We start from the raw sequence: 25332 nt of genomic DNA, 5'->3' as shown, positions 1-25332 counted from the left end.
CCACCCAGATTTTTGTCTTTTTTGTTAAAACAATAATACAGCCATTTCCATTAGAGGAAGGAGCAAATGTAATAAGAATCTGCCCCATCACCAGATGACCGCATGTCCAGTATTAAGTGACTTCTCAACGGTTGAGCATACAGTGCCGTACCGCTCAGGGACACGGCTGTAACCACCAGTCCTCGTTAGTATAGTGGACAGTATCTCCGCCTGTCACGCGGAAGACCGGGGTTCGATTCCCCGACGGGGAGGCTTCTTCTTTATCACGGCCAGACACCTTGTATGAGCTCAAGCTCTGCCGTGGAAACTGCTGATAAAGCCAACCTGCCGTTCAAGACTCACCTGAGGGTGGTTAGCTAATTCCATTTGAAAGATTTTACTTTCAAGAAAGCATTTGCAATGGATTTGTAAAAGGTTGTTTTATGCATGTTTGGCCTGAGTTTTTGTGGCATTTCAACTGTTGCATTTTCAGTCTGACCAGCAGGGGTGGCCTTCCGAGTGTGTCGAAACAGTTATTCAATTTTCAAAGCAATCAGTTGAAAGCTTTGAAAGGCTTTGTATCTCCCACCACTACCCTTTTGTGATTGGTAAACCTTACAATCATGCTGCTGACCCAAGATTTGAAGTTGTGAACTGGGAAAGTGGTGATGGTTTGACGACCACCCAGCTCCAGACATGGACAAAACGGCCGATTCGTCGGGCCACTCTCGAAGGCTGGCCCAACCTGCTGCGGTTCTGCAGAGCAAGCCACAAAAAGTCCTCTGTTTTTGAACAAATGCATGCAGCTCTGCTGTGAGCAGAGCATCCAAAAATACCAGAAACTCGCAAATGTTCCCCTCCACGGAAATCTTTTGTAAAAGGCGAAAGATTTATGCGTGAATGAAGAGAAACTCGAGCTGTAACCATGAGACGTTGGGACAATGTGCTACCACACACATGCCACCATGCTCAGCAAGGGTAATGTCTGGTGCATGCTCCTCCCACCCAGATTTTTGTCTTTTTTGTTAAAACAATAATACAGCCATTTCCATTAGAGGAAGGAGCAAATGTAATAAGAATCTGCCCCATCACCAGATGACCGCATGTCCAGTATTAAGTGACTTCTCAACGGTTGAGCATACAGTGCCGTACCGCTCAGGGACACGGCTGTAACCACCAGTCCTCGTTAGTATAGTGGACAGTATCTCCGCCTGTCACGCGGAAGACCGGGGTTCGATTCCCCGTCGGGGAGGCTTCTTCTTTATCACGGCCAGACACCTTGTATGAGCTCAAGCTCTGCCGTGGAAACTGCTGATAAAGCCAACCTGCCGTTCAAGACTCACCTGAGGGTGGTTAGCTAATTCCATTTGAAAGATTTTACTTTCAAGAAAGCGTTTGCAATGGATTTGTAAAAGGTTGTTTTATGCATGTTTGGCCTGAGTTTTTGTGGCATTTCAACTGTTGCATTTTCAGTCTGACCAGCAGGGGTGGCCTTCCGAGTGTGTCGAAACAGTTATTCAATTTGCAAAGCAATCAGTTGAAAGCTTTGAAAGGCTTTGTATCTCCCACCACTACCCTTTTGTGATTGGTAAACCTTACAATCATGCTGCTGACCCAAGATTTGAAGTTGTGAACTGGGAAAGTGGTGATGGTTTGACGACCACCCAGCTCCAGACATGGACAAAACGGCCGATTCGTTGGGCCACTCTCGAACGCTGGCCCAACCTGCTGCGGTTCCGCAGAGCAAGCCACAAAAAGTCCTCTGTTTTTGAACAAATGCATGCAGCTCTGCTGTGAGCAGAGCATCCAAAAATACCAGAAACTCGCAAATGTTCCCCTCCACGGAAATCTTTAGTAAAAGGCGAAAGATTTATGCGTGAATGAAGAGAATCTCGAGCTGTAACCATGAGACGTTGGGACAATGTGCTACCACACACATGCCACCATGCTCAGCAAGGGTAATGTCTGGTGCATGCTCCTCCCACCCAGATTTTTGTCTTTTTTGTTAAAACAATAATACAGCCATTTCCATTAGAGGAAGGAGCAAATGTAATAAGAATCTGCCCCATCACCAGATGACCGCATGTCCAGTATTAAGTGACTTCTCAACGGTTGAGCATACAGTGCCGTACCGCTCAGGGACACGGCTGTAACCACCAGTCCTCGTTAGTATAGTGGACAGTATCTCCGCCTGTCACGCGGAAGACCGGGGTTCGATTCCCCGACGGGGAGGCTTCTTCTTTATCACGGCCAGACACCTTGTATGAGCTCAAGCTCTGCCGTGGAAACTGCTGATAAAGCCAACCTGCCGTTCAAGACTCACCTGAGGGTGGTTAGCTAATTCCATTTGAAAGATTTTACTTTCAAGAAAGCGTTTGCAATGGATTTGTAAAAGGTTGTTTTATGCATGTTTGGCCTGAGTTTTTGTGGCATTTCAACTGTTGCATTTTCAGTCTGACCAGCAGGGGTGGCCTTCCGAGTGTGTCGAAACAGTTATTCAATTTGCAAAGCAATCAGTTGAAAGCTTTGAAAGGCTTTGTATCTCCCACCACTACCCTTTTGTGATTGGTAAACCTTACAATCATGCTGCTGACCCAAGATTTGAAGTTGTGAACTGGGAAAGTGGTGATGGTTTGACGACCACCCAGCTCCAGACATGGACAAAACGGCCGATTCGTTGGGCCACTCTCGAACGCTGGCCCAACCTGCTGCGGTTCTGCAGAGCAAGCCACAAAAAGTCCTCTGTTTTTGAACAAATGCATGCAGCTCTGCTGTGAGCAGAGCATCCAAAAATACCAGAAACTCGCAAATGTTCCCCTCCACGGAAATCTTTAGTAAAAGGCGAAAGATTTATGCGTGAATGAAGAGAAACTCGAGCTGTAACCATGAGACGTTGGGACAATGTGCTAGCACACACATGCCACCATGCTCAGCAAGGGTAATGTCTGGTGCATGCTCCTCCCACCCAGATTTTTGTCTTTTTTGTTAAAACAATAATACAGCCATTTCCATTAGAGCAGTGTTTCTCAACCTCTCCTGCAGGGACCCCCTGACAGGCCATGTTTCTGTTTTAACCCTGAAATGGCACACCTGATTCAAGTCATTAAAGGCTTAATGAGTAGTTGACTAATTGATTAATTGAACTATTCCTACTCTAATTACTCATTAAGCCTTTAATTACTTGAATCAGGTGTGCCATTTCAGAGTTAAAACAAAAACATGGCCTGTCAGGGGGTCCCTGCAGGAGAGGTTGAGAAACACTGCATTAGAGGAAGGAGCAAATGTAATAAGAATCTGCCCCATCACCAGATGACCGCATGTCCAGTATTAAGTGACTTCTCAACGGTTGAGCATACAGTGCCGTACCGCTCAGGGACACGGCTGTAACCACCAGTCCTCGTTAGTATAGTGGACAGTATCTCCGCCTGTCACGCGGAAGACCGGGGTTCGATTCCCCGACGGGGAGGCTTCTTCTTTATCACGGCCAGACACCTTGTATGAGCTCAAGCTCTGCCGTGGAAACTGCTGATAAAGCCAACCTGCCGTTCAAGACTCACCTGAGGGTGGTTAGCTAATTCCATTTGAAAGATTTTACTTTCAAGAAAGCGTTTGCAATGGATTTGTAAAAGGTTGTTTTATGCATGTTTGGCCTGAGTTTTTGTGGCATTTCAACTGTTGCATTTTCAGTCTGACCAGCAGGGGTGGCCTTCCGAGTGTGTCGAAACAGTTATTCAATTTGCAAAGCAATCAGTTGAAAGCTTTGAAAGGCTTTGTATCTCCCACCACTACCCTTTTGTGATTGGTAAACCTTACAATCATGCTGCTGACCCAAGATTTGAAGTTGTGAACTGGGAAAGTGGTGATGGTTTGACGACCACCCAGCTCCAGACATGGACAAAACGGCCGATTCGTTGGGCCACTCTCGAACGCTGGCCCAACCTGCTGCGGTTCTGCAGAGCAAGCCACAAAAAGTCCTCTGTTTTTGAACAAATGCATGCAGCTCTGCTGTGAGCAGAGCATCCAAAAATACCAGAAACTCGCAAATGTTCCCCTCCACGGAAATCTTTAGTAAAAGGCGAAAGATTTATGCGTGAATGAAGAGAAACTCGAGCTGTAACCATGAGACGTTGGGACAATGTGCTACCACACACATGCCACCATGCTCAGCAAGGGTAATGTCTGGTGCATGCTCCTCCCACCCAGATTTTTGTCTTTTTTGTTAAAACAATAATACAGCCATTTCCATTAGAGGAAGGAGCAAATGTAATAAGAATCTGCCCCATCACCAGATGACCGCATGTCCAGTATTAAGTGACTTCTCAACGGTTGAGCATACAGTGCCGTACCGCTCAGGGACACGGCTGTAACCACCAGTCCTCGTTAGTATAGTGGACAGTATCTCCGCCTGTCACGCGGAAGACCGGGGTTCGATTCCCCGACGGGGAGGCTTCTTCTTTATCACGGCCAGACACCTTGTATGAGCTCAAGCTCTGCCGTGGAAACTGCTGATAAAGCCAACCTGCCGTTCAAGACTCACCTGAGGGTGGTTAGCTAATTCCATTTGAAAGATTTTACTTTCAAGAAAGCGTTTGCAATGGATTTGTAAAAGGTTGTTTTATGCATGTTTGGCCTGAGTTTTTGTGGCATTTCAACTGTTGCATTTTCAGTCTGACCAGCAGGGTCGGCCTTCCGAGTGTGTCGAAACAGTTATTCAATTTGCAAAGCAATCAGTTGAAAGCTTTGAAAGGCTTTGTATCTCCCACCACTACCCTTTTGTGATTGGTAAACCTTACAATCATGCTGCTGACCCAAGATTTGAAGTTGTGAACTGGGAAAGTGGTGATGGTTTGACGACCACCCAGCTCCAGACATGGACAAAACGGCCGATTCGTTGGGCCACTCTCGAACGCTGGCCCAACCTGCTGCGGTTCTGCAGAGCAAGCCACAAAAAGTCCTCTGTTTTTGAACAAATGCATGCAGCTCTGCTGTGAGCAGAGCATCCAAAAATACCAGAAACTCGCAAATGTTCCCCTCCACGGAAATCTTTAGTAAAAGGCGAAAGATTTATGCGTGAATGAAGAGAAACTCGAGCTGTAACCATGAGACGTTGGGACAATGTGCTACCACACACATGCCACCATGCTCAGCAAGGGTAATGTCTGGTGCATGCTCCTCCCACCCAGATTTTTGTCTTTTTTGTTAAAACAATAATACAGCCATTTCCATTAGAGGAAGGAGCAAATGTAATAAGAATCTGCCCCATCACCAGATGACCGCATGTCCAGTATTAAGTGACTTCTCAACGGTTGAGCATACAGTGCCGTACCGCTCAGGGACACGGCTGTAACCACCAGTCCTCGTTAGTATAGTGGACAGTATCTCCGCCTGTCACGCGGAAGACCGGGGTTCGATTCCCCGACGGGGAGGCTTCTTCTTTATCACGGCCAGACACCTTGTATGAGCTCAAGCTCTGCCGTGGAAACTGCTGATAAAGCCAACCTGCCGTTCAAGACTCACCTGAGGGTGGTTAGCTAATTCCATTTGAAAGATTTTACTTTCAAGAAAGCGTTTGCAATGGATTTGTAAAAGGTTGTTTTATGCATGTTTGGCCTGAGTTTTTGTGGCATTTCAACTGTTGCATTTTCAGTCTGACCAGCAGGGGTGGCCTTCCGAGTGTGTCGAAACAGTTATTCAATTTGCAAAGCAATCAGTTGAAAGCTTTGAAAGGCTTTGTATCTCCCACCACTACCCTTTTGTGATTGGTAAACCTTACAATCATGCTGCTGACCCAAGATTTGAAGTTGTGAACTGGGAAAGTGGTGATGGTTTGACGACCACCCAGCTCCAGACATGGACAAAACGGCCGATTCGTCGGGCCACTCTCGAACGCTGGCCCAACCTGCTGCGGTTCTGCAGAGCAAGCCACAAAAAGTCCTCTGTTTTTGAACAAATGCATGAAGCTCTGCTGTGAGCAGAGCACCCGAAAATACCAGAAACTCGCAAATGTTCCCCTCCACGGAAATCTTTAGTAAAAGGCGAAAGATTTATGCGTGAATGAAGAGAAACTCGAGCTGTAACCATGAGACGTTGGGACAATGTGCTACCACACACATGCCACCATGCTCAGCAAGGGTAATGTCTGGTGCATGCTCCTCCCACCCAGATTTTTGTCTTTTTTGTTAAAACAATAATACAGCCATTTCCATTAGAGGAAGGAGCAAATGTAATAAGAATCTGCCCCATCACCAGATGACCGCATGTCCAGTATTAAGTGACTTCTCAACGGTTGAGCATACAGTGCCGTACCGCTCAGGGACACGTCTGTAACCACCAGTCCTCGTTAGTATAGTGGACAGTATCTCCGCCTGTCACGCGGAAGACCGGGGTTCGATTCCCCGACGGGGAGGCTTCTTCTTTATCACGGCCAGACACCTTGTATGAGCTCAAGCTCTGCCGTGGAAACTGCTGATAAAGCCAACCTGCCGTTCAAGACTCACCTGAGGGTGGTTAGCTAATTCCATTTGAAAGATTTTACTTTCAAGAAAGCATTTGCAATGGATTTGTAAAAGGTTGTTTTATGCATGTTTGGCCTGAGTTTTTGTGGCATTTCAACTGTTGCATTTTCAGTCTGACCAGCAGGGGTGGCCTTCCGAGTGTGTCGAAACAGTTATTCAATTTTCAAAGCAATCAGTTGAAAGCTTTGAAAGGCTTTGTATCTCCCACCACTACCCTTTTGTGATTGGTAAACCTTACAATCATGCTGCTGACCCAAGATTTGAAGTTGTGAACTGGGAAAGTGGTGATGGTTTGACGACCACCCAGCTCCAGACATGGACAAAACGGCCGATTCGTCGGGCCACTCTCGAAGGCTGGCCCAACCTGCTGCGGTTCTGCAGAGCAAGCCACAAAAAGTCCTCTGTTTTTGAACAAATGCATGCAGCTCTGCTGTGAGCAGAGCATCCAAAAATACCAGAAACTCGCAAATGTTCCCCTCCACGGAAATCTTTTGTAAAAGGCGAAAGATTTATGCGTGAATGAAGAGAAACTCGAGCTGTAACCATGAGACGTTGGGACAATGTGCTACCACACACATGCCACCATGCTCAGCAAGGGTAATGTCTGGTGCATGCTCCTCCCACCCAGATTTTTGTCTTTTTTGTTAAAACAATAATACAGCCATTTCCATTAGAGGAAGGAGCAAATGTAATAAGAATCTGCCCCATCACCAGATGACCGCATGTCCAGTATTAAGTGACTTCTCAACGGTTGAGCATACAGTGCCGTACCGCTCAGGGACACGGCTGTAACCACCAGTCCTCGTTAGTATAGTGGACAGTATCTCCGCCTGTCACGCGGAAGACCGGGGTTCGATTCCCCGTCGGGGAGGCTTCTTCTTTATCACGGCCAGACACCTTGTATGAGCTCAAGCTCTGCCGTGGAAACTGCTGATAAAGCCAACCTGCCGTTCAAGACTCACCTGAGGGTGGTTAGCTAATTCCATTTGAAAGATTTTACTTTCAAGAAAGCGTTTGCAATGGATTTGTAAAAGGTTGTTTTATGCATGTTTGGCCTGAGTTTTTGTGGCATTTCAACTGTTGCATTTTCAGTCTGACCAGCAGGGGTGGCCTTCCGAGTGTGTCGAAACAGTTATTCAATTTGCAAAGCAATCAGTTGAAAGCTTTGAAAGGCTTTGTATCTCCCACCACTACCCTTTTGTGATTGGTAAACCTTACAATCATGCTGCTGACCCAAGATTTGAAGTTGTGAACTGGGAAAGTGGTGATGGTTTGACGACCACCCAGCTCCAGACATGGACAAAACGGCCGATTCGTTGGGCCACTCTCGAACGCTGGCCCAACCTGCTGCGGTTCCGCAGAGCAAGCCACAAAAAGTCCTCTGTTTTTGAACAAATGCATGCAGCTCTGCTGTGAGCAGAGCATCCAAAAATACCAGAAACTCGCAAATGTTCCCCTCCACGGAAATCTTTAGTAAAAGGCGAAAGATTTATGCGTGAATGAAGAGAAACTCGAGCTGTAACCATGAGACGTTGGGACAATGTGCTACCACACACATGCCACCATGCTCAGCAAGGGTAATGTCTGGTGCATGCTCCTCCCACCCAGATTTTTGTCTTTTTTGTTAAAACAATAATACAGCCATTTCCATTAGAGGAAGGAGCAAATGTAATAAGAATCTGCCCCATCACCAGATGACCGCATGTCCAGTATTAAGTGACTTCTCAACGGTTGAGCATACAGTGCCGTACCGCTCAGGGACACGGCTGTAACCACCAGTCCTCGTTAGTATAGTGGACAGTATCTCCGCCTGTCACGCGGAAGACCGGGGTTCGATTCCCCGACGGGGAGGCTTCTTCTTTATCACGGCCAGACACCTTGTATGAGCTCAAGCTCTGCCGTGGAAACTGCTGATAAAGCCAACCTGCCGTTCAAGACTCACCTGAGGGTGGTTAGCTAATTCCATTTGAAAGATTTTACTTTCAAGAAAGCGTTTGCAATGGATTTGTAAAAGGTTGTTTTATGCATGTTTGGCCTGAGTTTTTGTGGCATTTCAACTGTTGCATTTTCAGTCTGACCAGCAGGGGTGGCCTTCCGAGTGTGTCGAAACAGTTATTCAATTTGCAAAGCAATCAGTTGAAAGCTTTGAAAGGCTTTGTATCTCCCACCACTACCCTTTTGTGATTGGTAAACCTTACAATCATGCTGCTGACCCAAGATTTGAAGTTGTGAACTGGGAAAGTGGTGATGGTTTGACGACCACCCAGCTCCAGACATGGACAAAACGGCCGATTCGTTGGGCCACTCTCGAACGCTGGCCCAACCTGCTGCGGTTCTGCAGAGCAAGCCACAAAAAGTCCTCTGTTTTTGAACAAATGCATGCAGCTCTGCTGTGAGCAGAGCATCCAAAAATACCAGAAACTCGCAAATGTTCCCCTCCACGGAAATCTTTAGTAAAAGGCGAAAGATTTATGCGTGAATGAAGAGAAACTCGAGCTGTAACCATGAGACGTTGGGACAATGTGCTAGCACACACATGCCACCATGCTCAGCAAGGGTAATGTCTGGTGCATGCTCCTCCCACCCAGATTTTTGTCTTTTTTGTTAAAACAATAATACAGCCATTTCCATTAGAGGAAGGAGCAAATGTAATAAGAATCTGCCCCATCACCAGATGACCGCATGTCCAGTATTAAGTGACTTCTCAACGGTTGAGCATACAGTGCCGTACCGCTCAGGGACACGGCTGTAACCACCAGTCCTCGTTAGTATAGTGGACAGTATCTCCGCCTGTCACGCGGAAGACCGGGGTTCGATTCCCCGACGGGGAGGCTTCTTCTTTATCACGGCCAGACACCTTGTATGAGCTCAAGCTCTGCCGTGGAAACTGCTGATAAAGCCAACCTGCCGTTCAAGACTCACCTGAGGGTGGTTAGCTAATTCCATTTGAAAGATTTTACTTTCAAGAAAGCGTTTGCAATGGATTTGTAAAAGGTTGTTTTATGCATGTTTGGCCTGAGTTTTTGTGGCATTTCAACTGTTGCATTTTCAGTCTGACCAGCAGGGTCGGCCTTCCGAGTGTGTCGAAACAGTTATTCAATTTGCAAAGCAATCAGTTGAAAGCTTTGAAAGGCTTTGTATCTCCCACCACTACCCTTTTGTGATTGGTAAACCTTACAATCATGCTGCTGACCCAAGATTTGAAGTTGTGAACTGGGAAAGTGGTGATGGTTTGACGACCACCCAGCTCCAGACATGGACAAAACGGCCGATTCGTCGGGCCACTCTCGAACGCTGGCCCAACCTGCTGCGGTTCTGCAGAGCAAGCCACAAAAAGTCCTCTGTTTTTGAACAAATGCATGCAGCTCTGCTGTGAGCAGAGCATCCAAAAATACCAGAAACTCGCAAATGTTCCCCTCCACGGAAATCTTTTGTAAAAGGCGAAAGATTTATGCGTGAATGAAGAGAAACTCGAGCTGTAACCATGAGACGTTGGGACAATGTGCTACCACACACATGCCACCATGCTCAGCAAGGGTAATGTCTGGTGCATGCTCCTCCCACCCAGATTTTTGTCTTTTTTGTTAAAACAATAATACAGCCATTTCCATTAGAGGAAGGAGCAAATGTAATAAGAATCTGCCCCATCACCAGATGACCGCATGTCCAGTATTAAGTGACTTCTCAACGGTTGAGCATACAGTGCCGTACCGCTCAGGGACACGGCTGTAACCACCAGTCCTCGTTAGTATAGTGGACAGTATCTCCGCCTGTCACGCGGAAGACCGGGGTTCGATTCCCCGTCGGGGAGGCTTCTTCTTTATCACGGCCAGACACCTTGTATGAGCTCAAGCTCTGCCGTGGAAACTGCTGATAAAGCCAACCTGCCGTTCAAGACTCACCTGAGGGTGGTTAGCTAATTCCATTTGAAAGATTTTACTTTCAAGAAAGCGTTTGCAATGGATTTGTAAAAGGTTGTTTTATGCATGTTTGGCCTGAGTTTTTGTGGCATTTCAACTGTTGCATTTTCAGTCTGACCAGCAGGGGTGGCCTTCCGAGTGTGTCGAAACAGTTATTCAATTTGCAAAGCAATCAGTTGAAAGCTTTGAAAGGCTTTGTATCTCCCACCACTACCCTTTTGTGATTGGTAAACCTTACAATCATGCTGCTGACCCAAGATTTGAAGTTGTGAACTGGGAAAGTGGTGATGGTTTGACGACCACCCAGCTCCAGACATGGACAAAACGGCCGATTCGTTGGGCCACTCTCGAACGCTGGCCCAACCTGCTGCGGTTCCGCAGAGCAAGCCACAAAAAGTCCTCTGTTTTTGAACAAATGCATGCAGCTCTGCTGTGAGCAGAGCATCCAAAAATACCAGAAACTCGCAAATGTTCCCCTCCACGGAAATCTTTAGTAAAAGGCGAAAGATTTATGCGTGAATGAAGAGAATCTCGAGCTGTAACCATGAGACGTTGGGACAATGTGCTACCACACACATGCCACCATGCTCAGCAAGGGTAATGTCTGGTGCATGCTCCTCCCACCCAGATTTTTGTCTTTTTTGTTAAAACAATAATACAGCCATTTCCATTAGAGGAAGGAGCAAATGTAATAAGAATCTGCCCCATCACCAGATGACCGCATGTCCAGTATTAAGTGACTTCTCAACGGTTGAGCATACAGTGCCGTACCGCTCAGGGACACGGCTGTAACCACCAGTCCTCGTTAGTATAGTGGACAGTATCTCCGCCTGTCACGCGGAAGACCGGGGTTCGATTCCCCGACGGGGAGGCTTCTTCTTTATCACGGCCAGACACCTTGTATGAGCTCAAGCTCTGCCGTGGAAACTGCTGATAAAGCCAACCTGCCGTTCAAGACTCACCTGAGGGTGGTTAGCTAATTCCATTTGAAAGATTTTACTTTCAAGAAAGCGTTTGCAATGGATTTGTAAAAGGTTGTTTTATGCATGTTTGGCCTGAGTTTTTGTGGCATTTCAACTGTTGCATTTTCAGTCTGACCAGCAGGGGTGGCCTTCCGAGTGTGTCGAAACAGTTATTCAATTTGCAAAGCAATCAGTTGAAAGCTTTGAAAGGCTTTGTATCTCCCACCACTACCCTTTTGTGATTGGTAAACCTTACAATCATGCTGCTGACCCAAGATTTGAAGTTGTGAACTGGGAAAGTGGTGATGGTTTGACGACCACCCAGCTCCAGACATGGACAAAACGGCCGATTCGTTGGGCCACTCTCGAACGCTGGCCCAACCTGCTGCGGTTCTGCAGAGCAAGCCACAAAAAGTCCTCTGTTTTTGAACAAATGCATGCAGCTCTGCTGTGAGCAGAGCATCCAAAAATACCAGAAACTCGCAAATGTTCCCCTCCACGGAAATCTTTAGTAAAAGGCGAAAGATTTATGCGTGAATGAAGAGAAACTCGAGCTGTAACCATGAGACGTTGGGACAATGTGCTACCACACACATGCCACCATGCTCAGCAAGGGTAATGTCTGGTGCATGCTCCTCCCACCCAGATTTTTGTCTTTTTTGTTAAAACAATAATACAGCCATTTCCATTAGAGGAAGGAGCAAATGTAATAAGAATCTGCCCCATCACCAGATGACCGCATGTCCAGTATTAAGTGACTTCTCAACGGTTGAGCATACAGTGCCGTACCGCTCAGGGACACGGCTGTAACCACCAGTCCTCGTTAGTATAGTGGACAGTATCTCCGCCTGTCACGCGGAAGACCGGGGTTCGATTCCCCGACGGGGAGGCTTCTTCTTTATCACGGCCAGACACCTTGTATGAGCTCAAGCTCTGCCGTGGAAACTGCTGATAAAGCCAACCTGCCGTTCAAGACTCACCTGAGGGTGGTTAGCTAATTCCATTTGAAAGATTTTACTTTCAAGAAAGCGTTTGCAATGGATTTGTAAAAGGTTGTTTTATGCATGTTTGGCCTGAGTTTTTGTGGCATTTCAACTGTTGCATTTTCAGTCTGACCAGCAGGGTCGGCCTTCCGAGTGTGTCGAAACAGTTATTCAATTTGCAAAGCAATCAGTTGAAAGCTTTGAAAGGCTTTGTATCTCCCACCACTACCCTTTTGTGATTGGTAAACCTTACAATCATGCTGCTGACCCAAGATTTGAAGTTGTGAACTGGGAAAGTGGTGATGGTTTGACGACCACCCAGCTCCAGACATGGACAAAACGGCCGATTCGTTGGGCCACTCTCGAACGCTGGCCCAACCTGCTGCGGTTCTGCAGAGCAAGCCACAAAAAGTCCTCTGTTTTTGAACAAATGCATGCAGCTCTGCTGTGAGCAGAGCATCCAAAAATACCAGAAACTCGCAAATGTTCCCCTCCACGGAAATCTTTAGTAAAAGGCGAAAGATTTATGCGTGAATGAAGAGAAACTCGAGCTGTAACCATGAGACGTTGGGACAATGTGCTACCACACACATGCCACCATGCTCAGCAAGGGTAATGTCTGGTGCATGCTCCTCCCACCCAGATTTTTGTCTTTTTTGTTAAAACAATAATACAGCCATTTCCATTAGAGGAAGGAGCAAATGTAATAAGAATCTGCCCCATCACCAGATGACCGCATGTCCAGTATTAAGTGACTTCTCAACGGTTGAGCATACAGTGCCGTACCGCTCAGGGACACGGCTGTAACCACCAGTCCTCGTTAGTATAGTGGACAGTATCTCCGCCTGTCACGCGGAAGACCGGGGTTCGATTCCCCGACGGGGAGGCTTCTTCTTTATCACGGCCAGACACCTTGTATGAGCTCAAGCTCTGCCGTGGAAACTGCTGATAAAGCCAACCTGCCGTTCAAGACTCACCTGAGGGTGGTTAGCTAATTCCATTTGAAAGATTTTACTTTCAAGAAAGCGTTTGCAATGGATTTGTAAAAGGTTGTTTTATGCATGTTTGGCCTGAGTTTTTGTGGCATTTCAACTGTTGCATTTTCAGTCTGACCAGCAGGGGTGGCCTTCCGAGTGTGTCGAAACAGTTATTCAATTTGCAAAGCAATCAGTTGAAAGCTTTGAAAGGCTTTGTATCTCCCACCACTACCCTTTTGTGATTGGTAAACCTTACAATCATGCTGCTGACCCAAGATTTGAAGTTGTGAACTGGGAAAGTGGTGATGGTTTGACGACCACCCAGCTCCAGACATGGACAAAACGGCCGATTCGTCGGGCCACTCTCGAACGCTGGCCCAACCTGCTGCGGTTCTGCAGAGCAAGCCACAAAAAGTCCTCTGTTTTTGAACAAATGCATGAAGCTCTGCTGTGAGCAGAGCACCCGAAAATACCAGAAACTCGCAAATGTTCCCCTCCACGGAAATCTTTAGTAAAAGGCGAAAGATTTATGCGTGAATGAAGAGAAACTCGAGCTGTAACCATGAGACGTTGGGACAATGTGCTACCACACACATGCCACCATGCTCAGCAAGGGTAATGTCTGGTGCATGCTCCTCCCACCCAGATTTTTGTCTTTTTTGTTAAAACAATAATACAGCCATTTCCATTAGAGGAAGGAGCAAATGTAATAAGAATCTGCCCCATCACCAGATGACCGCATGTCCAGTATTAAGTGACTTCTCAACGGTTGAGCATACAGTGCCGTACCGCTCAGGGACACGTCTGTAACCACCAGTCCTCGTTAGTATAGTGGACAGTATCTCCGCCTGTCACGCGGAAGACCGGGGTTCGATTCCCCGACGGGGAGGCTTCTTCTTTATCACGGCCAGACACCTTGTATGAGCTCAAGCTCTGCCGTGGAAACTGCTGATAAAGCCAACCTGCCGTTCAAGACTCACCTGAGGGTGGTTAGCTAATTCCATTTGAAAGATTTTACTTTCAAGAAAGCATTTGCAATGGATTTGTAAAAGGTTGTTTTATGCATGTTTGGCCTGAGTTTTTGTGGCATTTCAACTGTTGCATTTTCAGTCTGACCAGCAGGGGTGGCCTTCCGAGTGTGTCGAAACAGTTATTCAATTTTCAAAGCAATCAGTTGAAAGCTTTGAAAGGCTTTGTATCTCCCACCACTACCCTTTTGTGATTGGTAAACCTTACAATCATGCTGCTGACCCAAGATTTGAAGTTGTGAACTGGGAAAGTGGTGATGGTTTGACGACCACCCAGCTCCAGACATGGACAAAACGGCCGATTCGTCGGGCCACTCTCGAAGGCTGGCCCAACCTGCTGCGGTTCTGCAGAGCAAGCCACAAAAAGTCCTCTGTTTTTGAACAAATGCATGCAGCTCTGCTGTGAGCAGAGCATCCAAAAATACCAGAAACTCGCAAATGTTCCCCTCCACGGAAATCTTTTGTAAAAGGCGAAAGATTTATGCGTGAATGAAGAGAAACTCGAGCTGTAACCATGAGACGTTGGGACAATGTGCTACCACACACATGCCACCATGCTCAGCAAGGGTAATGTCTGGTGCATGCTCCTCCCACCCAGATTTTTGTCTTTTTTGTTAAAACAATAATACAGCCATTTCCATTAGAGGAAGGAGCAAATGTAATAAGAATCTGCCCCATCACCAGATGACCGCATGTCCAGTATTAAGTGACTTCTCAACGGTTGAGCATACAGTGCCGTACCGCTCAGGGACACGGCTGTAACCACCAGTCCTCGTTAGTATAGTGGACAGTATCTCCGCCTGTCACGCGGAAGACCGGGGTTCGATTCCCCGTCGGGGAGGCTTCTTCTTTATCACGGCCAGACACCTTGTATGAGCTCAAGCTCTGCCGTGGAAACTGCTGATAAAGCCAACCTGCCGTTCAAGACTCACCTGAGGGTGGTTAGCTAATTCCATTTGAAAGATTTTACTTTCAAGAAAGCGTTTGCAATGGATTTGTAAAAGGTTGTTTTATGCATGTTTGGCCTGAGTTTTTGTGGCATTTCAACTGTTGCATTTTCAGTCTGACCAGCAGGGGTGGCCTTCCGAGTGTGTCGAAACAGTTATTCAATTTGCAAAGCAATCAGTTGAAAGCTTTGAAAGGCTTTGTATCTCCCACCACTACCCTTTTGTGATTGGTAAACCTTACAATCATGCTGCTGACCCAAGATTTGAAGTTGTGAACTGGGAAAGTGGTGATGGTTTGACGACCACCCAGCTCCAGACATGGACAAAACGGCCGATTCGTTGGGCCACTCTCGAACGCTGGCCCAACCTGCTGCGGTTCCGCAGAGCAAGCCACAAAAAGTCCTCTGTTTTTGAACAAATGCATGCAGCTCTGCTGTGAGCAGAGCATCCAAAAATACCAGAAACTCGCAAATGTTCCCCTCCACGGAAATCTTTAGTAAAAGGCGAAAGATTTATGCGTGAATGAAGAGAAACTCGAGCTGTAACCATGAGACGTTGGGACAATGTGCTACCACACACATGCCACCATGCTCAGCAAGGGTAATGTCTGGTGCATGCTCCTCCCACCCAGATTTTTGTCTTTTTTGTTAAAACAATAATACAGCCATTTCCATTAGAGGAAGGAGCAAATGTAATAAGAATCTGCCCCATCACCAGATGACCGCATGTCCAGTATTAAGTGACTTCTCAACGGTTGAGCATACAGTGCCGTACCGCTCAGGGACACGGCTGTAACCACCAGTCCTCGTTAGTATAGTGGACAGTATCTCCGCCTGTCACGCGGAAGACCGGGGTTCGATTCCCCGACGGGGAGGCTTCTTCTTTATCACGGCCAGACACCTTGTATGAGCTCAAGCTCTGCCGTGGAAACTGCTGATAAAGCCAACCTGCCGTTCAAGACTCACCTGAGGGTGGTTAGCTAATTCCATTTGAAAGATTTTACTTTCAAGAAAGCGTTTGCAATGGATTTGTAAAAGGTTGTTTTATGCATGTTTGGCCTGAGTTTTTGTGGCATTTCAACTGTTGCATTTTCAGTCTGACCAGCAGGGGTGGCCTTCCGAGTGTGTCGAAACAGTTATTCAATTTGCAAAGCAATCAGTTGAAAGCTTTGAAAGGCTTTGTATCTCCCACCACTACCCTTTTGTGATTGGTAAACCTTACAATCATGCTGCTGACCCAAGATTTGAAGTTGTGAACTGGGAAAGTGGTGATGGTTTGACGACCACCCAGCTCCAGACATGGACAAAACGGCCGATTCGTTGGGCCACTCTCGAACGCTGGCCCAACCTGCTGCGGTTCTGCAGAGCAAGCCACAAAAAGTCCTCTGTTTTTGAACAAATGCATGCAGCTCTGCTGTGAGCAGAGCATCCAAAAATACCAGAAACTCGCAAATGTTCCCCTCCACGGAAATCTTTAGTAAAAGGCGAAAGATTTATGCGTGAATGAAGAGAAACTCGAGCTGTAACCATGAGACGTTGGGACAATGTGCTAGCACACACATGCCACCATGCTCAGCAAGGGTAATGTCTGGTGCATGCTCCTCCCACCCAGATTTTTGTCTTTTTTGTTAAAACAATAATACAGCCATTTCCATTAGAGGAAGGAGCAAATGTAATAAGAATCTGCCCCATCACCAGATGACCGCATGTCCAGTATTAAGTGACTTCTCAACGGTTGAGCATACAGTGCCGTACCGCTCAGGGACACGGCTGTAACCACCAGTCCTCGTTAGTATAGTGGACAGTATCTCCGCCTGTCACGCGGAAGACCGGGGTTCGATTCCCCGACGGGGAGGCTTCTTCTTTATCACGGCCAGACACCTTGTATGAGCTCAAGCTCTGCCGTGGAAACTGCTGATAAAGCCAACCTGCCGTTCAAGACTCACCTGAGGGTGGTTAGCTAATTCCATTTGAAAGATTTTACTTTCAAGAAAGCGTTTGCAATGGATTTGTAAAAGGTTGTTTTATGCATGTTTGGCCTGAGTTTTTGTGGCATTTCAACTGTTGCATTTTCAGTCTGACCAGCAGGGTCGGCCTTCCGAGTGTGTCGAAACAGTTATTCAATTTGCAAAGCAATCAGTTGAAAGCTTTGAAAGGCTTTGTATCTCCCACCACTACCCTTTTGTGATTGGTAAACCTTACAATCATGCTGCTGACCCAAGATTTGAAGTTGTGAACTGGGAAAGTGGTGATGGTTTGACGACCACCCAGCTCCAGACATGGACAAAACGGCCGATTCGTTGGGCCACTCTCGAACGCTGGCCCAACCTGCTGCGGTTCTGCAGAGCAAGCCACAAAAAGTCCTCTGTTTTTGAACAAATGCATGCAGCTCTGCTGTGAGCAGAGCATCCAAAAATACCAGAAACTCGCAAATGTTCCCCTCCACGGAAATCTTTAGTAAAAGGCGAAAGATTTATGCGTGAATGAAGAGAAACTCGAGCTGTAACCATGAGACGTTGGGACAATGTGCTACCACACACATGCCACCATGCTCAGCAAGGGTAATGTCTGGTGCATGCTCCTCCCACCCAGATTTTTGTCTTTTTTGTTAAAACAATAATACAGCCATTTCCATTAGAGGAAGGAGCAAATGTAATAAGAATCTGCCCCATCACCAGATGACCGCATGTCCAGTATTAAGTGACTTCTCAACGGTTGAGCATACAGTGCCGTACCGCTCAGGGACACGGCTGTAACCACCAGTCCTCGTTAGTATAGTGGACAGTATCTCCGCCTGTCACGCGGAAGACCGGGGTTCGATTCCCTGACGGGGAGGCTTCTTCTTTATCACGGCCAGACACCTTGTATGAGCTCAAGCTCTGCCGTGGAAACTGCTGATAAAGCCAACCTGCCGTTCAAGACTCACCTGAGGGTGGTTAGCTAATTCCATTTGAAAGATTTTACTTTCAAGAAAGCGTTTGCAATGGATTTGTAAAAGGTTGTTTTATGCATGTTTGGCCTGAGTTTTTGTGGCATTTCAACTGTTGCATTTTCAGTCTGACCAGCAGGGGTGGCCTTCCGAGTGTGTCGAAACAGTTATTCAATTTGCAAAGCAATCAGTTGAAAGCTTTGAAAGGCTTTGTATCTCCCACCACTACCCTTTTGTGATTGGTAAACCTTACAATCATGCTGCTGACCCAAGATTTGAAGTTGTGAACTGGGAAAGTGGTGATGGTTTGACGACCACCCAGCTCCAGACATGGACAAAACGGCCGATTCGTTGGGCCACTCTCGAACGCTGGCCCAACCTGCTGCGGTTCTGCAGAGCAAGCCACAAAAAGTCCTCTGTTTTTGAACAAATGCATGCAGCTCTGCTGTGAGCAGAGCATCCAAAAATACCAGAAACTCGCAAATGTTCCCCTCCACGGAAATCTTTAGTAAAAGGCGAAAGATTTATGCGTGAATGAAGAGAAACTCGAGCTGTAACCATGAGACGTTGGGACAATGTGCTAGCACACACATGCCACCATGCTCAGCAAGGGTAATGTCTGGTGCATGCTCCTCCCACCCAGATTTTTGTCTTTTTTGTTAAAACAATAATACAGCCATTTCCATTAGAGCAGTGTTTCTCAACCTCTCCTGCAGGGACCCCCTGACAGGCCATGTTTCTGTTTTAACCCTGAAATGGCACACCTGATTCAAGTCATTAAAGGCTTAATGAGTAGTTGACTAATTGATTAATTGAACTATTCCTACTCTAATTACTCATTAAGCCTTTAATTACTTGAATCAGGTGTGCCATTTCAGAGTTAAAACAAAAACATGGCCTGTCAGGGGGTCCCTGCAGGAGAGGTTGAGAAACACTGCATTAGAGGAAGGAGCAAATGTAATAAGAATCTGCCCCATCACCAGATGACCGCATGTCCAGTATTAAGTGACTTCTCAACGGTTGAGCATACAGTGCCGTACCGCTCAGGGACACGGCTGTAACCACCAGTCCTCGTTAGTATAGTGGACAGTATCTCCGCCTGTCACGCGGAAGACCGGGGTTCGATTCCCCGACGGGGAGGCTTCTTCTTTATCACGGCCAGACACCTTGTATGAGCTCAAGCTCTGCCGTGGAAACTGCTGATAAAGCCAACCTGCCGTTCAAGACTCACCTGAGGGTGGTTAGCTAATTCCATTTGAAAGATTTTACTTTCAAGAAAGCGTTTGCAATGGATTTGTAAAAGGTTGTTTTATGCATGTTTGGCCTGAGTTTTTGTGGCATTTCAACTGTTGCATTTTCAGTCTGACCAGCAGGGGTGGCCTTCCGAGTGTGTCGAAACAGTTATTCAATTTGCAAAGCAATCAGTTGAAAGGCTTTGTATCTCCCACCACTACCCTTTTGTGATTGGTAAACCTTACAATCATGCTGCTGACCCAAGATTTGAAGTTGTGAACTGGGAAAGTGGTGATGGTTTGACGACCACCCAGCTCCAGACATGGACAAAACGGCCGATTCGTTGGGCCACTCTCGAACGCTGGCCCAACCTGCTGCGGTTCTGCAGAGCAAGCCACAAAAAGTCCTCTGTTTTTGAACAAATGCATGCAGCTCTGCTGTGAGCAGAGCATCCAAAAATACCAGAAACTCGCAAATGTTCCCCTCCACGGAAATCTTTAGTAAAAGGCGAAAGATTTATGCGTGAATGAAGAGAAACTCGAGCTGTAACCATGAGACGTTGGGACAATGTGCTACCACACACATGCCACCATGCTCAGCAAGGGTAATGTCTGGTGCATGCTCCTCCCACCCAGATTTTTGTCTTTTTTGTTAAAACAATAATACAGCCATTTCCATTAGAGGAAGGAGCAAATGTAATAAGAATCTGCCCCATCACCAGATGACCGCATGTCCAGTATTAAGTGACTTCTCAACGGTTGAGCATACAGTGCCGTACCGCTCAGGGACACGGCTGTAACCACCAGTCCTCGTTAGTATAGTGGACAGTATCTCCGCCTGTCACGCGGAAGACCGGGGTTCGATTCCCCGACGGGGAGGCTTCTTCTTTATCACGGCCAGACACCTTGTATGAGCTCAAGCTCTGCCGTGGAAACTGCTGATAAAGCCAACCTGCCGTTCAAGACTCACCTGAGGGTGGTTAGCTAATTCCATTTGAAAGATTTTACTTTCAAGAAAGCGTTTGCAATGGATTTGTAAAAGGTTGTTTTATGCATGTTTGGCCTGAGTTTTTGTGGAATTTCAACTGTTGCATTTTCAGTCTGACCAGCAGGGGTGGCCTTCCGAATGCGTCGAAACAGTTAATCAATTTGCAAAGCAATCAGTTGAAAGCTTTGAAAGGCTTTGTATCTCCCACCACTACCCTTTTGTGATTGGTAAACCTTACAATCATGCTGCTGACCCAAGATTTGAAGTTGTGAACTGGGAAAGTGGTGATGGTTTGACGACCACCCAGCTCCAGACATGGACAAAACGGCCGATTCGTTGGGCCACTCTCGAACGCTGGCCCAACCTGCTGCGGTTCTGCAGAGCAAGCCACAAAAAGTCCTCTGTTTTTGAACAAATGCATGCAGCTCTGCTGTGAGCAGAGCATCCAAAAATACCAGAAACTCGCAAATGTTCCCCTCCACGGAAATCTTTAGTAAAAGGCGAAAGATTTATGCGTGAATGAAGAGAAACTCGAGCTGTAACCATGAGACGTTGGGACAATGTGCTACCACACACATGCCACCATGCTCAGCAAGGGTAATGTCTGGTGCATGCTCCTCCCACCCAGATTTTTGTCTTTTTTGTTAAAACAATAATACAGCCATTTCCATTAGAGGAAGGAGCAAATGTAATAAGAATCTGCCCCATCACCAGATGACCGCATGTCCAGTATTAAGTGACTTCTCAACGGTTGAGCATACAGTGCCGTACCGCTCAGGGACACGGCTGTAACCACCAGTCCTCGTTAGTATAGTGGACAGTATCTCCGCCTGTCACGCGGAAGACCGGGGTTCGATTCCCCGACGGGGAGGCTTCTTCTTTATCACGGCCAGACACCTTGTATGAGCTCAAGCTCTGCCGTGGAAACTGCTGATAAAGCCAACCTGCCGTTCAAGACTCACCTGAGGGTGGTTAGCTAATTCCATTTGAAAGATTTTACTTTCAAGAAAGCGTTTGCAATGGATTTGTAAAAGGTTGTTTTATGCATGTTTGGCCTGAGTTTTTGTGGCATTTCAACTGTTGCATTTTCAGTCTGACCAGCAGGGGTGGCCTTCCGAGTGTGTCGAAACAGTTATTCAATTTGCAAAGCAATCAGTTGAAAGCTTTGAAAGGCTTTGTATCTCCCACCACTACCCTTTTGTGATTGGTAAACCTTACAATCATGCTGCTGACCCAAGATTTGAAGTTGTGAACTGGGAAAGTGGTGATGGTTTGACGACCACCCAGCTCCAGACATGGACAAAACGGCCGATTCGTTGGGCCACTCTCGAACGCTGGCCCAACCTGCTGCGGTTCTGCAGAGCAAGCCACAAAAAGTCCTCTGTTTTTGAACAAATGCATGCAGCTCTGCTGTGAGCAGAGCATCCAAAAATACCAGAAACTCGCAAATGTTCCCCTCCACGGAAATCTTTAGTAAAAGGCGAAAGATTTATGCGTGAATGAAGAGAAACTCGAGCTGTAACCATGAGACGTTGGGACAATGTGCTAGCACACACATGCCACCATGCTCAGCAAGGGTAATGTCTGGTGCATGCTCCTCCCACCCAGATTTTTGTCTTTTTTGTTAAAACAATAATACAGCCATTTCCATTAGAGGAAGGAGCAAATGTAATAAGAATCTGCCCCATCACCAGATGACCGCATGTCCAGTATTAAGTGACTTCTCAACGGTTGAGCATACAGTGCCGTACCGCTCAGGGACACGGCTGTAACCACCAGTCCTCGTTAGTATAGTGGACAGTATCTCCGCCTGTCACGCGGAAGACCGGGGTTCGATTCCCCGACGGGGAGGCTTCTTCTTTATCACGGCCAGACACCTTGTATGAGCTCAAGCTCTGCCGTGGAAACTGCTGATAAAGCCAACCTGCCGTTCAAGACTCACCTGAGGGTGGTTAGCTAATTCCATTTGAAAGATTTTACTTTCAAGAAAGCGTTTGCAATGGATTTGTAAAAGGTTGTTTTATGCATGTTTGGCCTGAGTTTTTGTGGCATTTCAACTGTTGCATTTTCAGTCTGACCAGCAGGGGTGGCCTTCCGAGTGTGTCGAAACAGTTATTCAATTTGCAAAGCAATCAGTTGAAAGGCTTTGTATCTCCCACCACTACCCTTTTGTGATTGGTAAACCTTACAATCATGCTGCTGACCCAAGATTTGAAGTTGTGAACTGGGAAAGTGGTGATGGTTTGACGACCACCCAGCTCCAGACATGGACAAAACGGCCGATTCGTTGGGCCACTCTCGAACGCTGGCCCAACCTGCTGCGGTTCTGCAGAGCAAGCCACAAAAAGTCCTCTGTTTTTGAACAAATGCATGCAGCTCTGCTGTGAGCAGAGCATCCAAAAATACCAGAAACTCGCAAATGTTCCCCTCCACGGAAATCTTTAGTAAAAGGCGAAAGATTTATGCGTGAATGAAGAGAAACTCGAGCTGTAACCATGAGACGTTGGGACAATGTGCTACCACACACATGCCACCATGCTCAGCAAGGGTAATGTCTGGTGCATGCTCCTCCCACCCAGATTTTTGTCTTTTTTGTTAAAACAATAATACAGCCATTTCCATTAGAGGAAGGAGCAAATGTAATAAGAATCTGCCCCATCACCAGATGACCGCATGTCCAGTATTAAGTGACTTCTCAACGGTTGAGCATACAGTGCCGTACCGCTCAGGGACACGGCTGTAACCACCAGTCCTCGTTAGTATAGTGGACAGTATCTCCGCCTGTCACGCGGAAGACCGGGGTTCGATTCCCCGACGGGGAGGCTTCTTCTTTATCACGGCCAGACACCTTGTATGAGCTCAAGCTCTGCCGTGGAAACTGCTGATAAAGCCAACCTGCCGTTCAAGACTCACCTGAGGGTGGTTAGCTAATTCCATTTGAAAGATTTTACTTTCAAGAAAGCGTTTGCAATGGATTTGTAAAAGGTTGTTTTATGCATGTTTGGCCTGAGTTTTTGTGGCATTTCAACTGTTGCATTTTCAGTCTGACCAGCAGGGTCGGCCTTCCGAGTGTGTCGAAACAGTTATTCAATTTGCAAAGCAATCAGTTGAAAGCTTTGAAAGGCTTTGTATCTCCCACCACTACCCTTTTGTGATTGGTAAACCTTACAATCATGCTGCTGACCCAAGATTTGAAGTTGTGAACTGGGAAAGTGGTGATGGTTTGACGACCACCCAGCTCCAGACATGGACAAAACGGCCGATTCGTTGGGCCACTCTCGAACGCTGGCCCAACCTGCTGCGGTTCTGCAGAGCAAGCCACAAAAAGTCCTCTGTTTTTGAACAAATGCATGCAGCTCTGCTGTGAGCAGAGCATCCAAAAATACCAGAAACTCGCAAATGTTCCCCTCCACGGAAATCTTTAGTAAAAGGCGAAAGATTTATGCGTGAATGAAGAGAAACTCGAGCTGTAACCATGAGACGTTGGGACAATGTGCTACCACACACATGCCACCATGCTCAGCAAGGGTAATGTCTGGTGCATGCTCCTCCCACCCAGATTTTTGTCTTTTTTGTTAAAACAATAATACAGCCATTTCCATTAGAGGAAGGAGCAAATGTAATAAGAATCTGCCCCATCACCAGATGACCGCATGTCCAGTATTAAGTGACTTCTCAACGGTTGAGCATACAGTGCCGTACCGCTCAGGGACACGGCTGTAACCACCAGTCCTCGTTAGTATAGTGGACAGTATCTCCGCCTGTCACGCGGAAGACCGGGGTTCGATTCCCCGACGGGGAGGCTTCTTCTTTATCACGGCCAGACACCTTGTATGAGCTCAAGCTCTGCCGTGGAAACTGCTGATAAAGCCAACCTGCCGTTCAAGACTCACCTGAGGGTGGTTAGCTAATTCCATTTGAAAGATTTTACTTTCAAGAAAGCGTTTGCAATGGATTTGTAAAAGGTTGTTTTATGCATGTTTGGCCTGAGTTTTTGTGGCATTTCAACTGTTGCATTTTCAGTCTGACCAGCAGGGGTGGCCTTCCGAGTGTGTCGAAACAGTTATTCAATTTGCAAAGCAATCAGTTGAAAGCTTTGAAAGGCTTTGTATCTCCCACCACTACCCTTTTGTGATTGGTAAACCTTACAATCATGCTGCTGACCCAAGATTTGAAGTTGTGAACTGGGAAAGTGGTGATGGTTTGACGACCACCCAGCTCCAGACATGGACAAAACGGCCGATTCGTTGGGCCACTCTCGAACGCTGGCCCAACCTGCTGCGGTTCCGCAGAGCAAGCCACAAAAAGTCCTCTGTTTTTGAACAAATGCATGCAGCTCTGCTGTGAGCAGAGCATCCAAAAATACCAGAAACTCGCAAATGTTCCCCTCCACGGAAATCTTTAGTAAAAGGCGAAAGATTTATGCGTGAATGAAGAGAAACTCGAGCTGTAACCATGAGACGTTGGGACAATGTGCTAGCACACACATGCCACCATGCTCAGCAAGGGTAATGTCTGGTGCATGCTCCTTCCACCCAGATTTTTGTCTTTTTTGTTAAAACAATAATACAGCCATTTCCATTAGAGGAAGGAGCAAATGTAATAAGAATCTGCCCCATCACCAGATGACCGCATGTCCAGTATTAAGTGACTTCTCAACGGTTGAGCATACAGTGCCGTACCGCTCAGGGACACGGCTGTAACCACCAGTCCTCGTTAGTATAGTGGACAGTATCTCCGCCTGTCACGCGGAAGACCGGGGTTCGATTCCCCGACGGGGAGGCTTCTTCTTTATCACGGCCAGACACCTTGTATGAGCTCAAGCTCTGCCGTGGAAACTGCTGATAAAGCCAACCTGCCGTTCAAGACTCAC

General features: G+C 46.9%; 46 non-coding genes across 46 annotated transcripts; 21 read left to right on the top strand and 25 right to left on the bottom strand.

Moving 5' to 3' along the window:
- Nucleotides 1-179: 179 nt before the first annotated feature.
- Nucleotides 180-251, top strand: trnad-guc (transfer RNA aspartic acid (anticodon GUC)). Its single transcript has one exon. It is a non-coding gene; the product is annotated as a tRNA-Asp (tRNA).
- A 532-nt stretch (nt 252-783) lies between these two features.
- LOC130090036 (U5 spliceosomal RNA) lies at nt 784-898 on the bottom strand. The gene has a single exon (XR_008807630.1). It is a non-coding gene; the product is annotated as a U5 spliceosomal RNA (small nuclear RNA).
- Nucleotides 899-1763: 865 nt separating this feature from the next.
- Nucleotides 1764-1878, bottom strand: LOC130090041 (U5 spliceosomal RNA). The gene has a single exon (XR_008807634.1). It is a non-coding gene; the product is annotated as a U5 spliceosomal RNA (small nuclear RNA).
- Nucleotides 1879-2139: 261 nt separating this feature from the next.
- Nucleotides 2140-2211, top strand: trnad-guc (transfer RNA aspartic acid (anticodon GUC)). Its single transcript has one exon. It is a non-coding gene; the product is annotated as a tRNA-Asp (tRNA).
- Nucleotides 2212-2743: 532 nt separating this feature from the next.
- On the bottom strand, nt 2744-2858 carry LOC130090080 (U5 spliceosomal RNA). The gene has a single exon (XR_008807672.1). It is a non-coding gene; the product is annotated as a U5 spliceosomal RNA (small nuclear RNA).
- Nucleotides 2859-3373: 515 nt separating this feature from the next.
- Nucleotides 3374-3445, top strand: trnad-guc (transfer RNA aspartic acid (anticodon GUC)). Its single transcript has one exon. It is a non-coding gene; the product is annotated as a tRNA-Asp (tRNA).
- Nucleotides 3446-3977: 532 nt separating this feature from the next.
- On the bottom strand, nt 3978-4092 carry LOC130090079 (U5 spliceosomal RNA). Its single transcript, XR_008807671.1, has one exon. It is a non-coding gene; the product is annotated as a U5 spliceosomal RNA (small nuclear RNA).
- A 261-nt stretch (nt 4093-4353) lies between these two features.
- trnad-guc (transfer RNA aspartic acid (anticodon GUC)) lies at nt 4354-4425 on the top strand. The gene has a single exon. It is a non-coding gene; the product is annotated as a tRNA-Asp (tRNA).
- A 532-nt stretch (nt 4426-4957) lies between these two features.
- On the bottom strand, nt 4958-5072 carry LOC130090078 (U5 spliceosomal RNA). The gene has a single exon (XR_008807670.1). It is a non-coding gene; the product is annotated as a U5 spliceosomal RNA (small nuclear RNA).
- A 261-nt stretch (nt 5073-5333) lies between these two features.
- Nucleotides 5334-5405, top strand: trnad-guc (transfer RNA aspartic acid (anticodon GUC)). The gene has a single exon. It is a non-coding gene; the product is annotated as a tRNA-Asp (tRNA).
- A 532-nt stretch (nt 5406-5937) lies between these two features.
- Nucleotides 5938-6052, bottom strand: LOC130090046 (U5 spliceosomal RNA). The gene has a single exon (XR_008807639.1). It is a non-coding gene; the product is annotated as a U5 spliceosomal RNA (small nuclear RNA).
- A 261-nt stretch (nt 6053-6313) lies between these two features.
- trnad-guc (transfer RNA aspartic acid (anticodon GUC)) lies at nt 6314-6385 on the top strand. Its single transcript has one exon. It is a non-coding gene; the product is annotated as a tRNA-Asp (tRNA).
- Nucleotides 6386-6917: 532 nt separating this feature from the next.
- LOC130090035 (U5 spliceosomal RNA) lies at nt 6918-7032 on the bottom strand. Its single transcript, XR_008807629.1, has one exon. It is a non-coding gene; the product is annotated as a U5 spliceosomal RNA (small nuclear RNA).
- An 865-nt stretch (nt 7033-7897) lies between these two features.
- Nucleotides 7898-8012, bottom strand: LOC130090077 (U5 spliceosomal RNA). The gene has a single exon (XR_008807669.1). It is a non-coding gene; the product is annotated as a U5 spliceosomal RNA (small nuclear RNA).
- A 261-nt stretch (nt 8013-8273) lies between these two features.
- Nucleotides 8274-8345, top strand: trnad-guc (transfer RNA aspartic acid (anticodon GUC)). Its single transcript has one exon. It is a non-coding gene; the product is annotated as a tRNA-Asp (tRNA).
- Nucleotides 8346-8877: 532 nt separating this feature from the next.
- On the bottom strand, nt 8878-8992 carry LOC130090076 (U5 spliceosomal RNA). Its single transcript, XR_008807668.1, has one exon. It is a non-coding gene; the product is annotated as a U5 spliceosomal RNA (small nuclear RNA).
- Nucleotides 8993-9253: 261 nt separating this feature from the next.
- Nucleotides 9254-9325, top strand: trnad-guc (transfer RNA aspartic acid (anticodon GUC)). The gene has a single exon. It is a non-coding gene; the product is annotated as a tRNA-Asp (tRNA).
- Nucleotides 9326-9857: 532 nt separating this feature from the next.
- On the bottom strand, nt 9858-9972 carry LOC130090034 (U5 spliceosomal RNA). The gene has a single exon (XR_008807628.1). It is a non-coding gene; the product is annotated as a U5 spliceosomal RNA (small nuclear RNA).
- An 865-nt stretch (nt 9973-10837) lies between these two features.
- On the bottom strand, nt 10838-10952 carry LOC130090040 (U5 spliceosomal RNA). Its single transcript, XR_008807633.1, has one exon. It is a non-coding gene; the product is annotated as a U5 spliceosomal RNA (small nuclear RNA).
- Nucleotides 10953-11213: 261 nt separating this feature from the next.
- Nucleotides 11214-11285, top strand: trnad-guc (transfer RNA aspartic acid (anticodon GUC)). Its single transcript has one exon. It is a non-coding gene; the product is annotated as a tRNA-Asp (tRNA).
- Nucleotides 11286-11817: 532 nt separating this feature from the next.
- Nucleotides 11818-11932, bottom strand: LOC130090075 (U5 spliceosomal RNA). The gene has a single exon (XR_008807667.1). It is a non-coding gene; the product is annotated as a U5 spliceosomal RNA (small nuclear RNA).
- Nucleotides 11933-12193: 261 nt separating this feature from the next.
- On the top strand, nt 12194-12265 carry trnad-guc (transfer RNA aspartic acid (anticodon GUC)). Its single transcript has one exon. It is a non-coding gene; the product is annotated as a tRNA-Asp (tRNA).
- Nucleotides 12266-12797: 532 nt separating this feature from the next.
- Nucleotides 12798-12912, bottom strand: LOC130090074 (U5 spliceosomal RNA). The gene has a single exon (XR_008807666.1). It is a non-coding gene; the product is annotated as a U5 spliceosomal RNA (small nuclear RNA).
- A 261-nt stretch (nt 12913-13173) lies between these two features.
- On the top strand, nt 13174-13245 carry trnad-guc (transfer RNA aspartic acid (anticodon GUC)). Its single transcript has one exon. It is a non-coding gene; the product is annotated as a tRNA-Asp (tRNA).
- A 532-nt stretch (nt 13246-13777) lies between these two features.
- LOC130090045 (U5 spliceosomal RNA) lies at nt 13778-13892 on the bottom strand. Its single transcript, XR_008807638.1, has one exon. It is a non-coding gene; the product is annotated as a U5 spliceosomal RNA (small nuclear RNA).
- Nucleotides 13893-14153: 261 nt separating this feature from the next.
- trnad-guc (transfer RNA aspartic acid (anticodon GUC)) lies at nt 14154-14225 on the top strand. The gene has a single exon. It is a non-coding gene; the product is annotated as a tRNA-Asp (tRNA).
- Nucleotides 14226-14757: 532 nt separating this feature from the next.
- Nucleotides 14758-14872, bottom strand: LOC130090033 (U5 spliceosomal RNA). Its single transcript, XR_008807627.1, has one exon. It is a non-coding gene; the product is annotated as a U5 spliceosomal RNA (small nuclear RNA).
- Nucleotides 14873-15737: 865 nt separating this feature from the next.
- Nucleotides 15738-15852, bottom strand: LOC130090073 (U5 spliceosomal RNA). The gene has a single exon (XR_008807665.1). It is a non-coding gene; the product is annotated as a U5 spliceosomal RNA (small nuclear RNA).
- Nucleotides 15853-16113: 261 nt separating this feature from the next.
- Nucleotides 16114-16185, top strand: trnad-guc (transfer RNA aspartic acid (anticodon GUC)). Its single transcript has one exon. It is a non-coding gene; the product is annotated as a tRNA-Asp (tRNA).
- Nucleotides 16186-16717: 532 nt separating this feature from the next.
- On the bottom strand, nt 16718-16832 carry LOC130090071 (U5 spliceosomal RNA). Its single transcript, XR_008807663.1, has one exon. It is a non-coding gene; the product is annotated as a U5 spliceosomal RNA (small nuclear RNA).
- A 261-nt stretch (nt 16833-17093) lies between these two features.
- Nucleotides 17094-17165, top strand: trnad-guc (transfer RNA aspartic acid (anticodon GUC)). The gene has a single exon. It is a non-coding gene; the product is annotated as a tRNA-Asp (tRNA).
- A 532-nt stretch (nt 17166-17697) lies between these two features.
- LOC130090070 (U5 spliceosomal RNA) lies at nt 17698-17812 on the bottom strand. Its single transcript, XR_008807662.1, has one exon. It is a non-coding gene; the product is annotated as a U5 spliceosomal RNA (small nuclear RNA).
- An 865-nt stretch (nt 17813-18677) lies between these two features.
- Nucleotides 18678-18792, bottom strand: LOC130090069 (U5 spliceosomal RNA). Its single transcript, XR_008807661.1, has one exon. It is a non-coding gene; the product is annotated as a U5 spliceosomal RNA (small nuclear RNA).
- A 515-nt stretch (nt 18793-19307) lies between these two features.
- On the top strand, nt 19308-19379 carry trnad-guc (transfer RNA aspartic acid (anticodon GUC)). The gene has a single exon. It is a non-coding gene; the product is annotated as a tRNA-Asp (tRNA).
- A 523-nt stretch (nt 19380-19902) lies between these two features.
- LOC130090068 (U5 spliceosomal RNA) lies at nt 19903-20017 on the bottom strand. The gene has a single exon (XR_008807660.1). It is a non-coding gene; the product is annotated as a U5 spliceosomal RNA (small nuclear RNA).
- Nucleotides 20018-20278: 261 nt separating this feature from the next.
- trnad-guc (transfer RNA aspartic acid (anticodon GUC)) lies at nt 20279-20350 on the top strand. Its single transcript has one exon. It is a non-coding gene; the product is annotated as a tRNA-Asp (tRNA).
- Nucleotides 20351-20882: 532 nt separating this feature from the next.
- Nucleotides 20883-20997, bottom strand: LOC130090067 (U5 spliceosomal RNA). The gene has a single exon (XR_008807659.1). It is a non-coding gene; the product is annotated as a U5 spliceosomal RNA (small nuclear RNA).
- Nucleotides 20998-21258: 261 nt separating this feature from the next.
- On the top strand, nt 21259-21330 carry trnad-guc (transfer RNA aspartic acid (anticodon GUC)). Its single transcript has one exon. It is a non-coding gene; the product is annotated as a tRNA-Asp (tRNA).
- Nucleotides 21331-21862: 532 nt separating this feature from the next.
- Nucleotides 21863-21977, bottom strand: LOC130090066 (U5 spliceosomal RNA). The gene has a single exon (XR_008807658.1). It is a non-coding gene; the product is annotated as a U5 spliceosomal RNA (small nuclear RNA).
- Nucleotides 21978-22238: 261 nt separating this feature from the next.
- On the top strand, nt 22239-22310 carry trnad-guc (transfer RNA aspartic acid (anticodon GUC)). The gene has a single exon. It is a non-coding gene; the product is annotated as a tRNA-Asp (tRNA).
- A 523-nt stretch (nt 22311-22833) lies between these two features.
- LOC130090065 (U5 spliceosomal RNA) lies at nt 22834-22948 on the bottom strand. The gene has a single exon (XR_008807657.1). It is a non-coding gene; the product is annotated as a U5 spliceosomal RNA (small nuclear RNA).
- Nucleotides 22949-23209: 261 nt separating this feature from the next.
- trnad-guc (transfer RNA aspartic acid (anticodon GUC)) lies at nt 23210-23281 on the top strand. The gene has a single exon. It is a non-coding gene; the product is annotated as a tRNA-Asp (tRNA).
- Nucleotides 23282-23813: 532 nt separating this feature from the next.
- Nucleotides 23814-23928, bottom strand: LOC130090064 (U5 spliceosomal RNA). The gene has a single exon (XR_008807656.1). It is a non-coding gene; the product is annotated as a U5 spliceosomal RNA (small nuclear RNA).
- A 261-nt stretch (nt 23929-24189) lies between these two features.
- Nucleotides 24190-24261, top strand: trnad-guc (transfer RNA aspartic acid (anticodon GUC)). Its single transcript has one exon. It is a non-coding gene; the product is annotated as a tRNA-Asp (tRNA).
- Nucleotides 24262-24793: 532 nt separating this feature from the next.
- Nucleotides 24794-24908, bottom strand: LOC130090062 (U5 spliceosomal RNA). The gene has a single exon (XR_008807655.1). It is a non-coding gene; the product is annotated as a U5 spliceosomal RNA (small nuclear RNA).
- Nucleotides 24909-25169: 261 nt separating this feature from the next.
- On the top strand, nt 25170-25241 carry trnad-guc (transfer RNA aspartic acid (anticodon GUC)). The gene has a single exon. It is a non-coding gene; the product is annotated as a tRNA-Asp (tRNA).
- The last annotated feature ends 91 nt before the right edge of the window (nt 25242-25332 follow it).

The sequence above is a fragment of the Rhinichthys klamathensis genome, unplaced genomic scaffold (assembly GCF_029890125.1).
Source record: "Rhinichthys klamathensis goyatoka isolate OS25496 unplaced genomic scaffold, OSU_Roscu_1.1 h1tg000141l_1, whole genome shotgun sequence".
Taxonomy (NCBI): domain Eukaryota; kingdom Metazoa; phylum Chordata; class Actinopteri; order Cypriniformes; family Leuciscidae; genus Rhinichthys; species Rhinichthys klamathensis.
Note: the sequence above shows the minus strand (reverse complement) of the source record. Positions and strands in the feature narration are given on the sequence as shown.